Source organism: Microtus pennsylvanicus, chromosome 2 (assembly GCF_037038515.1).
Source record: "Microtus pennsylvanicus isolate mMicPen1 chromosome 2, mMicPen1.hap1, whole genome shotgun sequence".
In the NCBI taxonomy this organism is placed as follows: Eukaryota; Metazoa; Chordata; class Mammalia; order Rodentia; family Cricetidae; genus Microtus; species Microtus pennsylvanicus.
Window position 1 is genome coordinate 96,758,309 of NC_134580.1, and position 16,625 is coordinate 96,774,933.

Consider the following 16,625-nt stretch of genomic DNA (forward strand, 5'->3'; position numbering starts at 1 on the left):
ACGGGAAGCAGTGGGAATGATGTTCATTTTCAGGATAATGATAGCTTATGGGTGCAGAAAAATTCAGAATGAAAAGATTTTTGAGTCGGGCCTAGAAGAATGGAGAATTTTTCATTTCTTTTTTTTTTGAGAATTTTTCATTAAGTGAAAACCAAATATAACAGCACAGGCCCAGAAAGGCGGGAAGCTAGAATAAAGCACTCATCTGGAAAGCTTGTCCAAGAAGCAGGGGCAGGCCGCTTCACCAAACTCTTTGAAATGCTCACCTTGATTTAAACGTGTAAGTGTGGGGAGGTGGGTTTGGGTCAGATTGCAGAGGTGCCCCTGGAATAATGCCAGGCTGAGGAATCTGAATTTTATAGAGGGCTAGCAGCAAAGATTTTCCAGAAGATGAATTTGGGGAGGAAAGGGGAGGAAGGGCAGAGGGGGAGCAGAAGTCAGGGAAAGGAAGCAATCCCTGCCACAGTGTGTGTCTGATGCCTAGAGAGGCCCTAAGAGGAGGAGGAATCCCCTGAAACTAGAGCTAAAGATGGGTGTGAACCACCACATGGGTTCTGGAAACCAAACCCTGGGTCCTTCAGTTCTCTTAACTGCTGAGCTGAGCCATCTTCAGCTCTTTTTTTCTTTTTTTTTTTGGGGGGGGGTAGGGGGCATGATTTGAAACAGAGTTTCTTTGTGTGGCACTGTCTGTCTTGGAACGCACTCTGTAGACCAGGCTGGCCTCGCAGAGCTGTGCCTTCCAAGTGCTAGTATTAAAGGCTTGCGCCACTATTGCTGCTGCTGCTTCTTCTTCTTCTTCTTCTTCTTCTTCTTCTTCTCTCTCTCTCTCTCTCTCTCTCTCTCTCTCTCTCTCTCCCTTTTTTTTCCTTTTTATTTTTTGTGATAGTGCCTTGTGTGTAGTCCGCTGACTTCAAACTCTGTGTATAGCCAGAGATGACCTCTTGATCTTCCTGCCTCCATCTTCCAAAAGTTGGGATCACAGGCATACACCACCACGCCAGGCTCCCTTTGCCTTTCTATCTGTTATTTCCTGTTTCCTCAAAATTCCTCCGAAAGAAGTAAAGAATGAAGCAGGTGTCCAGAGGGCTGTGGTCTGTGATTGTTCCTGTAAGAGAATTCTAATCCTGGATGAGAGACAGAGGGGAGGAGGGTCAAGGTTGGCCAGGAACTGATAGATGTTCAGCAGGACATGCTGGAGCCAAAAGGAGGTACACATTATTTCCCCAGGAGGCGTGGTCACGGGAGACCGTCAGAGGTCAGAGTGACCTAGGACCCATGCCATGTACGGGGAGGTGAAGGACCAGGGGCTCAGGAAAGCATGAGGAATCCCCCATTGCTACTCACACACTGGACCCTTTCCCTCCTTTCCTGTATCTTCATCACTGACGCTCTCCTGGGGCCTGTGCCTCAGGCTGGCTAAATGCATCGCAAGAGGGTAGGAGGCTCAGACCCTGTTGTGGTGTTGCTTTCTGGGCCCTCTCTCCAGCGTGCTCCCTCAGGCTACTTCTGAAGGACACTGGTGGCTTGGTCTCTGGTACCCTGAACCTTTAGGGTCAAAGAGCAAGAGGCCCAGCCTTCCAGTGGGAGAGACCAGAGAAGGGATGTCTGGGATAAAGAGGTCAGAGAGGTCGGGAGCCTCACTCCCACCACTCATCATTGTCAAAGCAGACCCCTCCCCCTCTGCCCTTTCTCCTCCAGCAGCACCGGGACAGAGCAAATGTCAGGACCTGCCAGCTGGGGATTCGGGTAGAGTCTCCGGACTCGCAGCAGCAGCAGCAGCAGCAGAGGAGTTGCGCCGCACGCGAGCCTTTGGGCTCTGAGCGAACGCATGTCGTTACAGCATAGCAATCCGCCTTTTGGGCAATTTTCTCCTTCCCTTTCCACCTTCTCACTCCAGTTTGTTCTCTGCTGACTGATGCTGGCACTGCCAAGCGGGTCCCCAGAGAAAAGCCTTGGCCAGGAGGCTGAGAGGGAGAAGGAGCCTCTGGACAATGCGGGGGAGATGCAAAGATGAGGCCGATCCTCTGCAGGATCCCACCGCACTGATTCACCCGGCAAGGGGAATGGGCTCTGAAGCTCCAGTGACTGGATCACTGGGGAGCGTGGTTTTTAAAGCCCAGGCATGCTGTCCTGGGGTTACTGAGGTTTGTAATGTAACCTCCAGAGGAGGGTTAGATGGGAAACTGATTTATGTAAGGTAGGATCCTGCTGGGGAAGTCCATGGTGCTTTCCCCTTGACCCCCTCCAGGAGGGATCAGCCATGTAGGAAGACTAGGGACCTCCAAGGTTTAGGGGTCCTCTCCTTTGTTGGACCTGCCTAGACAGATTCTCTATGCATCATCCTATTTGTGCACACACAATCCTCTTTTCTGAGTTGCAGTGTGTGTGTGTGAGAAACTGACAGGCAAAGACAGAAAAACATAATATACAAGTGTAGAAGCTCTACCTGTAATCCCAGCACTGGAGAGGGATGGCAGGAAGACTGCCAGGAAGCCAAAGAATATACCAGAACAGATTGACTTCTGTGCACACGGAAGGACTTGATCTGCATGGCAGTGAGATTACTGCTTGCTCATTATGGACTCAGGGGGATGCAGACATGAGAAACAGGTGCCGAAGAGGCAGCATCCGGGGATTCCAACATCAAGAACTAAGGCACACTAGATCCAGGACAACCTGGAAGATGGTGCAGAGTTCAGGGCCCGCCCTATGCACTGTGAACACCCAGTACAGGCTCAGTCTGGTTTGAGAGACTACTCAGCATGTGTTTGCAGAGTGAGAACAAGAGGGCTCGCTCCCATTTTCAAAGGAGCAAAAACAAGTGCCACAAAGTGGGGAGAAAGCGGCCTTGGAGCGGTTAAAGTAAGTGTCTTTGTCCTTGGGACACCCGACTTTCCTTAGGTTCTCATCAGCAGAGGGAACCCCTCAAGGAGGCAGAGGTGATGTCGACCGTCCCTGGTCCATATTTGGGACATCATAACTTCATTATCTGTGCAGGCATTTTACTAAAAAATTAATCCTAAGCCAGGTACTAGGTCAGTGTTCGGGGCTCCTCTCCCCCTGCTGCCCAGACCAGGGGAAAGAACTGACTTTACCTTACCAAGGACTGGAGAGACCCCCATCAAAGTATACTCCTTTTTGCTTCACTAATGCCAAAAGAAGATGGCCTCTTTTGGACAAATGTACATCACTATATTGTTACATACTTTTCACTGGATTAGCAGAGAAATTACAGGATTTTTCAGGGGAGACCAAACAGGTGGACAGCTATCAAGAAATCCTGACATTGGGAAGAGGTGGCGACCAATCCCTCCTGACATTATCTGTGGTAGTTTGAACAAGAATGTACCCCATAGTCTCAGGCATTTGAACACTTGGTCCCCTGTTGGTGGTGCTGTCTGGGGAGGGTTAGATGGTAGAGCCTTGCTAAGGAAGTGCTATTATCCCACCAGGTGAGAAGACCACTACTACAATTTTGAGTCAAATTTGAAGCAAGCTTTAATTAAATACTGGCCAGGACGATGGCCAGGCCCATTCCTGGGTTCCTAGAAAAGGGTGATGAGCCACATTTTACAGAGGCTTAAAAAGATAACCCCAGCCGGGCGATGGTGGCGCACGCCTTTAATCCCAGCACTCGGAAGGCAGAGGCAGGCGGATCTCTGTGAGTTCGAGACCAGCCTGGTCTACAAAGCTAGTTCCAGGGCAGGCTCCAAAGCCACAGAGAAACCCTGTCTCGAAAAACCAAAAGAAAAAAAAAAAGATAACCCCATAAGCCCACAGTATTTTCCATCAGGTCCAATGGGGCAAGCATACATCCCGACATATTTCCTGCCTGTGAACCTCCCACCTACATGTGATCAATCCTGTACAGTGTAGTTGAGTCAAGCAAACTTGTTTAGGGTGGTGAAAGCAAACGGTAGCCTCCAGCATCAAAAGTGTCTGTCTTTGGGCGGTGGTGGCACACACCTCTAATCCCAGCACTCGGGAGGCAGAGGCAGGTGGATCTCTGTGAGTTCGAGACTAGCCTGGTCTACAAGAGCTACTTCCAGGACAGGTTCCAAAGCTACAGAGAAACTCTGTCTCGAAAAAAACCAAAAAAAAAAAAGTGTCTGTCTTTTGTTTGCTTGTTTGTTTTGATTTTTTTTTTTTGAGACAGGGTTTCTCTGTAGCTTTTGGGGCCTGTCCCAGACCAGGCTGGCCTTGAACTCACAGAGGTCGGCCTGCCTCTGCCTCTCAAATGCAGGTACCTCCACCACCATTGCCAGGCTGACATTTTTGTTTCATGGAACTCTTAGGCATAGCAATTAAAACTTAAAACATAATTTTAGTTCTCACAGTGTTTCCCTGGAGGCTTTGGAATTAAAATCCAGGAGCCATTCCGGGATGACGTAGTCTGTCTTTCCTGTTTGCTGTTGAAGATAGGCACTTCTCAGCTTTCAGTCCCTGCCGCCATGCTGAGCCACCACGATGGACTCTTAGCCTTTTGCCACCATAAGCCATAACTCTTCCTTCTAGAAGTTGATTTTGGTCATGGTGCTTTATCATGGCTAGAGAAGAGTGACTGATCCAGTGCCCATTAGATTTTGAACCTGGTACTCAGGAAGGTATAGGTTGAGAAGGCAAGTTAGAGCAGCTGCTTCCCAGCCAGCCCTTCTGCCCCCACTGCGCAGAAGTAGGAACAAGTCTCTAGCAATGAGGGAGAGATCAGAGTTTATCAGACAAGTAGTGATGCTTAGTGTTAAACTCCACACCAGGATCTAGCGGTATAATCCCAGGTACCCGAAGTGTAAACAGCTTATGCCCTTTCATACACTACACACAGGACACATGACAGACACTAGGGACAGGAGCAGGTTATAGCAACAAACAAACAAATACCACTGGAACTAGACAAGCAGTAGAATAATACGCTTTTGGGGAGGCTGAGCTTCCTCTCCAGTGGCTTTGCCTTTGATTGCATGGAGATATCTAGAAAGGTCTGATGTCCCCACTCCTTCGTGCTCCCCAATGTCCCACCTGCCATTAGGGAGAATAGAAGAAATCCCAGACCAAACATCAGATCTGGGTCTGCTCCCATCACCAGCACCAAAAAGATGACTTTCCAACATGCACACTTAAGTCCTCGTCATGCTGACCTCTGAGTAAAGTCGGCCACAGCAGGGGTTCAAACCAAAGGCCTACAAGAGGCTACCAGTCCTGCCCAGGTCCTTCAGTATAGCCAAACCAACCCTTACCATGAGAACACCCTCAGGTAGTCAGACCTGATGGTATAAATTGCCTCTCATTCCATCTTTGACAACCCAAGGCTGAGCTAGTCTACACTTATGCAAACTCAGGTCATTTCTCCAGCAACAACAGCAGGTGAACAATGGCACCTTGGTTTAAACTGTTGGCTCTATCTTCTGCCTTGAAGGCAAGCAAGCCCTGCCTCCACCCAGACACACCACCTTCCTGTCCCTAGAATAAGTGAATGCCTGGGGCAGCCTAGTGAGGTAAATCCCAGCCTGTCAGTTGTGGACACGCCCACTGTCACCCCCTGGCCACCTGTGGCAGAAGCTGTTGCATCATCCACAGGAAGCAGCCCAGCAGCTGGCTCCTCTCTGAGGCACATTTTCACTTCCTACTTCCATCCTCCTGCCTGCCACCCTGTTTCCTGCTCCCTGCCCTGACTCTGTGGGTGCCGGCGACTGTGCATAAACACTGTACGGTCTGTCATAGGGAAGGGATTTGTCTAGGACCAGTAGGGCTTTCTAGTGCCTGTTCTGAGCATGGCCCTGATGGGCGGAGTGGGCTCTGGCTGAAGGGACTTTCCCAGCGAAGAGCCACTTTGAGATCCTATGGGCACAGAGAAAAGTCCTCAGTGGACAAGGGACACAGGACGGAAGGAACTTCCGGGTAGTTACCAACCACTTACATATACCTTTCAAGGATCAGTGGCCCACAGGCCTGGGTCATGTCATGTTGTTGTTGAACACATGCACCGTCAACAGAGGTGGATGTCTCTGGGATGGTGTCTGAGTCCTGTAGGAACTACATTTGGCTTTGCATTCTTCCTTTATATTCCCATAAAATCTTCTGGAACTGAGGATACGTTTTTTGGTTTTTTTTTTTTTTTTTTTTGGTTTTTGTTCTTTGTTTTCTTTTTTCCCCACCCTGAACTTGCCCTCCTCTTTATCCACAGTTCTTTTTATCTCTTAATCTCCCCCCTCTTTTTTCTGGCTAATTCCTGTATCTGCTGCCTCACCTGGATGGCAGTCAGCTCCTCCTCAACTCGAAATACTCCACGACTCTTGCTTTTTTGAGGCAAGGTCTCCATTTGTCTTTCAGGCTAATCTTGAATTCAAGATCTTTCTGCCTCAACCCCCCAAGTGCTAGATTACAGAAATGTGCTACCACACCCAGCAAACAGACGAAAAAGTATTTTAATGGAGGACTCTAGCTGGAGAGGCTACTTTTAAGGTTATCTTCTCCCATCTTCTCCATCTGAAAATGGCTTTTAGCCTGGTGGTGGTGGTGCATGCCTTTAAATCCAGCCCTTGGGAGGCAGAGGCTGGCCAATCTCTGAGTTTGAGGCCAACCTGGTCTACAAGAGCTAGTTCCAGGACAGGCTCCAAAGCTACATATAGAAACCCTGTCTTGAAAAACAAACAAAAAAAAAAAAAGAAAGAAGAAGAAAAAAATGGTTTGTTTATGCCTGAATGACTGTTTATTTGCTTGTGTATATATGATATGTCCTTAAATTCACTATATAGTTTAAACTGGTCTTAAATTTATGGTAATCGGCCGGGCGGTGGTGGCGCACGCCTTTAATCCCAGCACTCGGGAGGCAGAGGCAGGTGGATCTCTGTGAGTTTGAGGCCAGCCTGGTCTACAAGAGCTAGTGCCATGACAGGCTCCAAAGCTACAGAGAAACCCTGTCTCGGAAAAACTAAAAAAAAAAAAAAATTATGGTAATCTTGCTTCCTCAGCCCCTCAAATGTTGGGATTACAGTTGAACACTACCACACCCAGCCAGGTAAGATTTTGTTTGATTAATTAATTAATATTAATTAGTGTGTTAGATGCATGTGTATATATGTTTGGGTATGTGCACCTTTGTACACATGTGTGGAGGTCACAGATGGGTATCACTGTTATCATTTACAAAGAGGTGGTGGGTGAGCGGTCCCACCAGAGGCCTTGGCGGGTCCCCTGGCAGGTGGCCCGAGGTCTCAGTGGGAGACAGACAGTAGATATGCCATGCAGAGAGAGCTTGGGTATGGAGTTTATTCAGTAGGTTATTAGGGAAGAGGAGAGAGAGGGGCTGAAGCTGTCTCTCCAGAAGAAGGACAGAGAGAGAGAGAGAGAGAGAGAGAGAGAGAGAGAGAGAGAGAGAGAACTGCTGGAGAGGACGGAGAGGGAGAGAAAGAGAGAACTGGAAAGGAGGTGGGAGAGGAAGAGGGAGAGAGAGAGAGAGAACAGGAGAGGAAGTAGGAAGGCAGAAGGGGGGAGGTTGGGAGGACATGGTGCTTGTCTCTTAAACGGATAAAGTACCCAGGTGACAGACTAGGCCAGCAGATTACATCACAATCTTTCTAGAGTGCTGCACTCCACTGGTGACAGCTTTGCTAGTCCCCTAGTTCTCTGGTTGCTCTTTGCACGTCTAAGCTGACTTACTCTATGGTAAGTGTTAAGGACATTTGGTTCAGTATTTTATCTATCTATCTACCTACCTATCTATGTATCTATCTATGTATCTATCTATGTATCTATCTATGTATCTATCTATCTATCTATCTATCTATCTATCTATCTATCTATCTATCTATCTAACTATCTGTCTATCATTTATTGAGATAGCTCTATGTCACTTTGTAGACCAGGCTGACTTTGAATTCACAGAGATCTGCCTCCCAGATTCTGGGATTAATAGTGTGTACCACCACCCCTAGCCTGGTTCAATATTTGAATAAATATGAAAGTGTCTTTTTTGACAAGCTCAGCTGTAATTGCCATTATTGGATTACATTGTCTAAAACCGTGGTTCTCAACCTTTCTAATTCTGTAACCCTTTAATACAGTTCCTCATGTTGTAGTGACCACCAACCATAAAATTATTTTTTGTTGATACTTCATAACTGTAATTTTGCTACTGTTACAAATTGTAATGTAAATATTTTTGGAGACAGAGGTTTGTCTCGGGGTCATGATCCATAGTTTGAGAACAACTGGCCTAAAGAAACATCAATCTACAATGAAACTGGAAAAGGTCATTTTAGGCTTTGATGTAGTCAAGTCTGTTCTAGATGCAACTAACCTATAGCAATGAATGGGAAATCCCAAGAATTCTGAATTCTTCCCCTAGATCAGACAAGGTTCTGAGGTTGCTCCAGGCTTCAGCAGCAGCAACCATGTGGCCTTCTGATAAAGAAACTAAACACCAGGATCAATCATGGATTTCACAACTGGAGTAAAACATCACAAATGTTTTAAAGTGGAATTGTTTTTTCAGATCTGGCTCCCTTACAATGAGGGTATGAAGTATGTAAGCCTGTTAAGTCCAAATTGGGCTTCCTCTAACGGCAGTGCTGGTGAGTGTCCTAAACAGGACGCTGGCTGGCGGGGAAACAGCAGGATTGCTCCTGGACAAACAGAAGCTCAACTTCAGCATTCCTCGTGAATCTCATAAGGTGGGTTTCTGTTTACCAGGAACCCCCCCCCCCCTTAATCCACCCCAAAGGTCAACTATCTCAGACAAGGACATCTGGTTCCAGGTCAATACAGACAACTTGTCTCAGCTCAAAGCCCCTGACTGCCAATATAAAGTTGGCTTGCTTTTCTGTCATTTTGTTGCACCCACCCACCCAGGGATAGTCTTGGAAGTTTGATTCCCCCCCCCCCAAAATCTTTACTTCTACCCTCAGAGTAGTCTAGTTCTGACCCCTGTTCTCCATGTACATTTCTGTTGACTTCTCCAGTATCTTCTAGATGTAAGACTGTCCTTAACTGTGTCTTTGGACTAGGTAAGTTTTCAGAGATTTGAAGAGGAGTCCAGCTCCTCAGCAAGTGTCCCTGGTGTCTGTTAGTTTTCTTATCTATGGGAAGGATGTTTTTGCTTCACTGTTTATTGCTTGACGATTTCCTGCAAGCAGACAAGCCTCCTACTTCATTTCTTTGGGTTTTGGGGAGATTTGCTGTTGTTTTACAGTTCTAGGAACAGAACCCAAGGCTTTTCAACACTAAGCAAGTGCTTTACCACTGAGCAACTTCATTCAAGCTACTATTTCTTTGTCACTTAGAAGAAAGGCTTAGGGTTGGCAAGATGGCTCAGTGGGTAAAGATGCTTGCCAGGAAAGCACAGAACCTCAGTTCTATCCTGGTACTTAGGGTGGAAGGAGAGAACCAACTGCACACGGACCATGGCATGTACAACTACACATGTAATCATAATAGATAAATACAAATATTTAGACTACAGTTGAAAAATGATCTTGAGTTTTTAAAAATTAAGACTTTTCACCAGGTGGTGGTAGCACACATCCTTAATCCCATCACTTGGAAGCCAGAGGCAGGTGGATCTCTGAGTTTGAGGCCAGCCTGGTCTACAGAGTGATTTCTAGGCCAACCAGGGCTACAATGAGAAACCCTGTCTTCCAAATGTTCAAATCTTTAAAATATTCCCTATCAACACAAAAAGCATGACTCTTACCCCGAAGAGGATAAGAGATTATTCTGAAGGCAAATATGAATGGCTATGGCCTAGGAACACAGACTTACATTACCCCAAATTTTACGATGTTTTCATAGTAACAGAACAAAAAAGTCATAAATCAGTGTGCTTTTCAAATACGTTGGTGGAAATATTAAGTACATGCTTACAGCAAAGTGGAAAAATCTCAGAGATTTGCCTCAAATGCTGATGATGATGCTCTTAGTTTCTTTATTGGTGGAAACTGGGTTTTGTTGAGTTAATTACATTCTAAAAGGTTTTAAGTCAAAGGGTGTTAAGTCAGCCCCAAAGGTGGTTGAAATTACAGGGAGCAAGCAAGATCACGAAACACACAGCGAAACCCACTTTAAGTGTTTATTAAGAGAAAGACATTTGCGCAGGCCTAAGGAAGCTGGTGCAGGGAGAGAGTGAGGGAGAGATAGAGAGAGATGGGGTGAGGAGAGGGAGACCTCTTCAGAAGAAGGACAGAAAGAGAGAGCCTGGAGCTTTTAAAGGCTGCCTAGCGCATGTGCACATGGGGCTTACGTAGCTGTAGTGCATCACGTGTCACGACCACGCTGCACGTCTGTCAGGTCTGGCTTGAGGGCCCCGGTGGCTATGTAAATTGCCTAAGCGCCTCATGGCGCATGCGCGTCCCTGGAACCGGGAAGTGCCAGCGAAAGGCTAGACATTTTGCCCAAGTGTTGGGTAATGGAAACTATTAACAGTGGTCAAGGAATGGCTGTTTAGGGGGCTAAAGCTAGCCCAAGATAAATTATTAGGCTCTGAGCTGTAGCATTCCAGCCTCTAAACTCATTTTTTAATCAGTCAATTGGCCTTGTAGAGAGAAGGTGCAGCTTCTCTCTGGGAACCTTCATTCGCAGGCCACTGGGACAATAGTGGCATGGCTGCTGTAGGGCCACCCACTGCTCTCTGATCAGATCTTGCTCTGCAGGAGGGAACGCATGTCTGGCTCGGTAAAGCTGATCAGAAGCCCATGTCTGAAGAAGTGATAGGCCCTAGGGGCAGCCTGCTATTTTATTAAAGGGTCATGTTGTCAAAACTCTGTTCTAAATATTTATGTGTTTGCCCCTAGAGTCACACTAATCTCAGCCTTGGTCCGAGAAGCCTGTTTTTGCAGTGGGCCTCTCTCAGTTACTACAGAGACTTCTGGTCAGAGTGCTGAGACTAATTGGCTGTGGGCTTTCAGGCCCAAGGCTCAGGGCACACTGAGGAAGAGCGTGCCGAAAGAATGGAAGAGCCGGAGGATGGAAAGGACGGTTGTGAAGTGCTGCTTTCTGGAGATGGCAGGGCTGTGGCTTTCCTCAGCTCACAGCAGCGGTGGTTGCCTGCACAAGATGAAGCCAGGCAGAATGCCAACTTGATAAAGGAGAGTTCACGTGGCTCTACCCCTAGCTGAGGAGCCATTTGCATTGATGGGTGCATAGGGAGACAATCACTTTTGTTCAGGGGCGTGACTACTAGTAGGTACCCATGCTCCAGTGGGTGGCTCCCTCCGCCCCTTGTACACAGAGCAAGTAACTGGACTCAGTGGACTGTTTGTCTTTTTAAAAGAAGAAAAGGGATATGAAATGGGGAGGGGCAATGTTGGGGGACCCAGGGGAAGTTGGAGGTGGGGGGTAGATATGATCAAAATACATTGGACATATGTATGAAATTCTCAAAGAAGAAACACAAAAGATACTAATAAAAAATTAGGCCGGGAGGTGGTGGCGCACGCCTTTAATCCCAGCACTCGGGAGGCAGAGGCAGGCAGATCTCTGGGAGTTCGAGGCCAGCCTGTTTTACAAGAGCTAGTTCCCGGACAGTCACCAAAGCTACAGAGAAACCCTGTCTCGGAAAAAAAAAATTAGGTGCTTTTGGGTGGACAGTCTCACCATGTAGCCCAGGATGGCCTCAAACTTCCAGTTGGCTTGCCTCAGCTCGACCCGTGCTAGAATTACAGGAATGTGCCGCCACACCTAGTTTAAAATGTTTGTGTTTTATTTTGAGAACCTTGTTTCACTTTGTCTCTGACAATAAGGTCACTTCCTAGTTTCAGACAATCCCAATGGGTTTAACTGAAATAATTATCACTTCTTCTCTAAAAAGAAACTTTCACAGTATTTATTAGGTGCATGCTATGTGCCCCAAGACACACAAGTACCACTAGGAAGGCACTAGAAAGGGGTGAGTAGCTCATCCCTCTTCCATTTTAGTCATGCCTGGCAGCCACAGAAGAAAAAGCTGGGATCCTTGGAGATCTAATTTACTGGGAACACACAGCACTGTAAGACAATGCTCTTACTTAGTGGAGCAATCAGTATAAATTAGATATGGTGGTCCATGCCTGTAATCCTCATACATGGGAGGCTGAGGCAGGGTGATTGCCACAAGTTTGTCTAGTAAATCCTAGGCCATCCTAGGCTACAGTGACAGAGATTCTGTCCCAAAAAGGAAGTCTTTCTTTCTTTCTTTTTCTTTTTTTCTTAGAGCCAATGGCGGCCGTGTGGTGGCGTTCACCTTTAATCCCAGCACTCAGGAGGCAGAGGCAGGCGGATCTCTGTGAGTTCGAGGCCAGCCTGGTCTACAAGAGCGAGTTCCAGGACAGGATCCAAAGCTATAGAGAAACCCTGTCTCGAAAAAACAAAACACACACACACACAAACACAAAACAAAAAGAGCCAATGGCCAATATAAAAGGGTAAGAGCAAGATTTAGAGTCTACATTGTGGAGATTTGATATGGGATTTCCCTCTGTATGCTGTGATTACCATTGATAAATAAAAAAAACTGCTTTGGGCCTATAGCAGAGCTATAGGGGAACCGAGCAAGGTGGGGAAAACTAAGCTGAATGCTGGGAGAGAGAAGGCAGAGTCAGAGAGAAGCCATGTAGCTGCCGCCAGAGACAGATGTGCTGAAACTTTGCTGGTAGGCCATGCACAGATTAATAGAGATGGGTTAAATTAAGGTGTAAGAGTTAGCAAATAAGAAGTTGGAGCTAGCTGGGCGGTGGTGGCGCACACCTTCAATCCCAGCACTCGGGAGGCAGAGGCAGGCGGATCTCTGTGAGTTCAAGACCAGCCTGGTCTAGAAGAGCTAGTTCCAGGACGGGAACCAAAAGCTAAGGAGAAACCCTGTCTCGAAAATTAAAAAAAAAAAAAAAAAAGAAGTTAGAGCTAATGGGCCAAGCAGTGTTTTAATTAATATAGTTTCTGTGTGATTATTTCAGGGCTAAGCAGCTGGGAACAAACAAGCGGCCCCTCCTCCAACAGAGATTCACGCCCCAGCTTTGCACCTGTTATAAGGTAGCCTCTAAGTTCTGTCACATCACCTATCAGATGGGGTCTGTGGTGGCTTGAATAGACTCACGTGTTCTGGAGTAGGTATGGCCTTGTTGGAGGAAGTGTGTCACTGTGGAGGCGGGCTTTGAGGTCTCATATGCTCAAGCTATGCCCAGGGTAGCACACAGTTTTCCTTCTGCTGTGTGTTGAACAAGGTGGAGATCTCTCAGCTACCTCTCCAGCACCATGTCTGCCTGCACACCACCATGCTCCCTGCCATGACAATGGACTAAACCTCTGAACTGTAAACCAGCCCCAATTAAATATTTTCCTTTATAATGGTTGTTGTGGTCATGGTGTCTCTTCACAGCAAAGACAGGGTTCTTGCATAAGGTTGGAGTATAAACTGCCATAAGTTAATAAACAAATACAAATAAATGTAATAAGTAAATACAAAGTACCTCTACATGAGAGTGTTCAACTAACAGAAGCTATGACCATGTTCTCCTTGTGATAAAAATTCTCTCTCACACACACATACAGGCCAGAGAGATGGCACAGTGGGTAAAGACACCCACTGCCAAGGTTGACAAGCTAAGTTTGACCCCCAGAATCTACCAGCCAGATCCCATATGTTATTCTCTGACCTCCACATATGTCACTTGCACCCAAACACCTGTTCACACACATTTGTAAATAAGTAAATTCAATAAAAATAAATCCACAAAACAAATGAAAAAAAAACACACACACAAAAACGGTTGACCCGCTTTTCAGAAATGGAACCTGCAAAACGAACTGTAGCATGTGTTAAAAACATGAATTATCTTAAAAGGCATGTATAGGATGTAACTACTTTCAGAATAAATAAGGTGCTAGGCAGTGGTGGCTCACACCTTTAATCCCAGCACTTGAGGGGTAGAAGCAGATGGGTCTCTGTGAGTTCGAGGTCAGTCTGAACTACAGAGTGAGTTCCAGGACAGTCAAGGCTAAACACACACACACACACACACACACAATACACAAACCCTGTCTCAAAAAAACAAATATAAAACAAACAAGAATAAATAAGATTATGTATGTAAATGCTTTATACCAAATTATACCAAAATTCCTGGCACATAATGTTTGGTGGTGCCTTAGGGTTACCATTGCTATGAGGAAGCACCGTGACCAGAGCAAGTTGGGAAGGAAGGCTTTATTTGGCTTACACTTCCATCACTGCTCATCTTGATGGAAGTCAGGACAGGAACCCAAACAGGACAGGAACCTGGATGTTCTGATGTAGAGGTTATGGCAGGCTGCTGCTTACTGCCTTCTCATCAGGGCTTGCTCAGGAGAGAACACAGGACCACAGGTATAGAGATGTGACCATCCACAATGGGTTGGGTCCTTGCCCATCAATCGTTAATTAACAAAACGCCCTACAGCAGGATCTTGTAGAGGCATTTTCTCAATTGAAGTTCCCTTCTTTCAAATAACTCTAGTTTGCATCAAATTGACATAAAACTAGCCAGCACAACGGTTGGAGTATTTATTTATTTATTTATTTATTTATTTATTTATTTATTTATTTACTAGCAAGCAGACTCTCCTGAACTCCAGTTAGACAAATTCTCTAAGCAGCACCCTGGAACATCAGAAAAGTGGGTTCTCAACCTCCCTCCCAGACCTCCTCACTGGTAAACACGGGGTGTGGGGGGGGAGACACCCAGCAAGCAGCCCTCCCGGTGATGAATATGGGGTTCTCAGCAGACCTGCGTGTTAGAACTGCCTGAAGATTGCCAGTGAGCTGGCTTGGTGGCTGAAGATGCTTGCCACCAAGCCTGCTGACCTGAGTTTGACCCATGAAGGTGAGAACTGACCCCCACAAGTTGTCCTCTGACCTCCACACATATGCCATGATATGCCAGCATGGGACCACACATGTACGTAAATGTAAAATTAAAAAAAAGGGGGGTTAAAAGAATTACCTGGGAAATTAAAAAATCCGAGATGCTCCATTGAGATCAATTGTCATCATCTGAGGGAAAGGGACCAGTTATAGAATTTCTTAAAGCTCCAAGATTTTATTTATATATATCTCAAGGGTTTAAGAAGCTACCAGATACCTGTTAAGGCTGGAGAGATGGCTCAGCAGTTAAGAGCACTAGTTGCTCTTCCAGAGGTCCTGGGTTCAATTCCCTTCAACCACATGGTGGCTCACAACTGCTATAACTCCAGTTCCAGAGATCTGCTACTCTCACACAAACATACATACAGGTAAAACACTAATGCACACAAAATAAAAATAAATTAATTATTTAAACAATATACCTCTAGGCAGAGCTTTTTTGTTTGTTTGTTTTGTTTTTATTTGTTATTTATTTATTTATTTGAGACAGGGTTTCCTGAAACTCACTCTAGACCAGGTTGACTTCAAACTCAGAGATCCGCCTGCCTCTGCCTCCTGAGTGCTGGGATTAAAGGTGTGCGCTACCACTGATCAGCTAGGCAGAGCTTTCTAATAACAGAATATTCTAATTTTAAAATTGGTACATCTTCTAATGCAGGCTTCTTAAAGGTCCTAAAATGTGCTCTTTCCATTCTGCCATCCTCGTCCCAACCTTAGCCTGTGAGATATGAAACCCAGAAAGGAAATGAGCTTTTCCCAACCTCAGCTTGAGTCAGGGTTCCTGGAGACATGCAGCCTGCTCCCATCTTTTAGAAGGCCAGCCAACCCTGAGAAGACTTGAAGTACTTGAATCTGACACCTTAGCCCCCAGCCTGCTCCAGGCAGAGTATCCTATAGCTCAGGATAGCCTGGAACACACTATGTAGATGAGACAACTTTGAACTTTTGCCTGCACCTCCCAAGTGTACAGTCCATTTTAAATCAGTCAGTGGCGAATGCCTCCTAGAAGACAAGCTGAATTATCTGAGAAATAGAAAAGATGTTCTATTTTCCAGTCTCAGTCATGCACTGAATGAGCCTGGAACCAGACCGAGGCTACCTCCCTCTCTCTCTCTCTCTCTCTCTCTCTCTCTCTCTCTCTCTCTCTCTCTCTCTCTCTCTCTCTCTCACACACACACACACACACACACACACACACACTGTCCAACCTGGCGTGTCTGCTATTTCCAGAGTCTGGGAAGTGAAATGGAAGCCACATCACTTAGTACCCACGTACATGACCGATTGGATAAGAGCTGATTTGTGCAGACCTGAATGTTTGCTTCCAGCCTCCTCACTTTTGATTAGAGGGAATGGCCACCTGCTTGTTGAGGACGCAGAGGAAGAAAACAGCAATCAGTGGAGGGTGGATCTGGGATTCTCAGCAACAATGGAAATCATGCTTTGCACCCTGTATGTTCTTGTTGTTGTTTGTTTTGTTTTTTATGTTTCCTGGTCTGGTCTCAAGCTCACCGTGTAATAATGATGCTCTTCACCTCCGGATCCTGAGTGCAGAGACTCCAGGTGTGCACACCACACCCAGTTTATCCCTTGTTAGGGATCAAACCCAGGGCTTCCTGCATGCCAGGCAAACATTCTACCGACTGAGCTACTGCTTCAGCCCAGGTCACTTAAATTTTGAGTCCCAGTGTCTTAGATGACGAATGTAGAAGTATTCTGCAAACTGCCAACTGTGTAGCTGCACTGTTAGTTTCTCTTC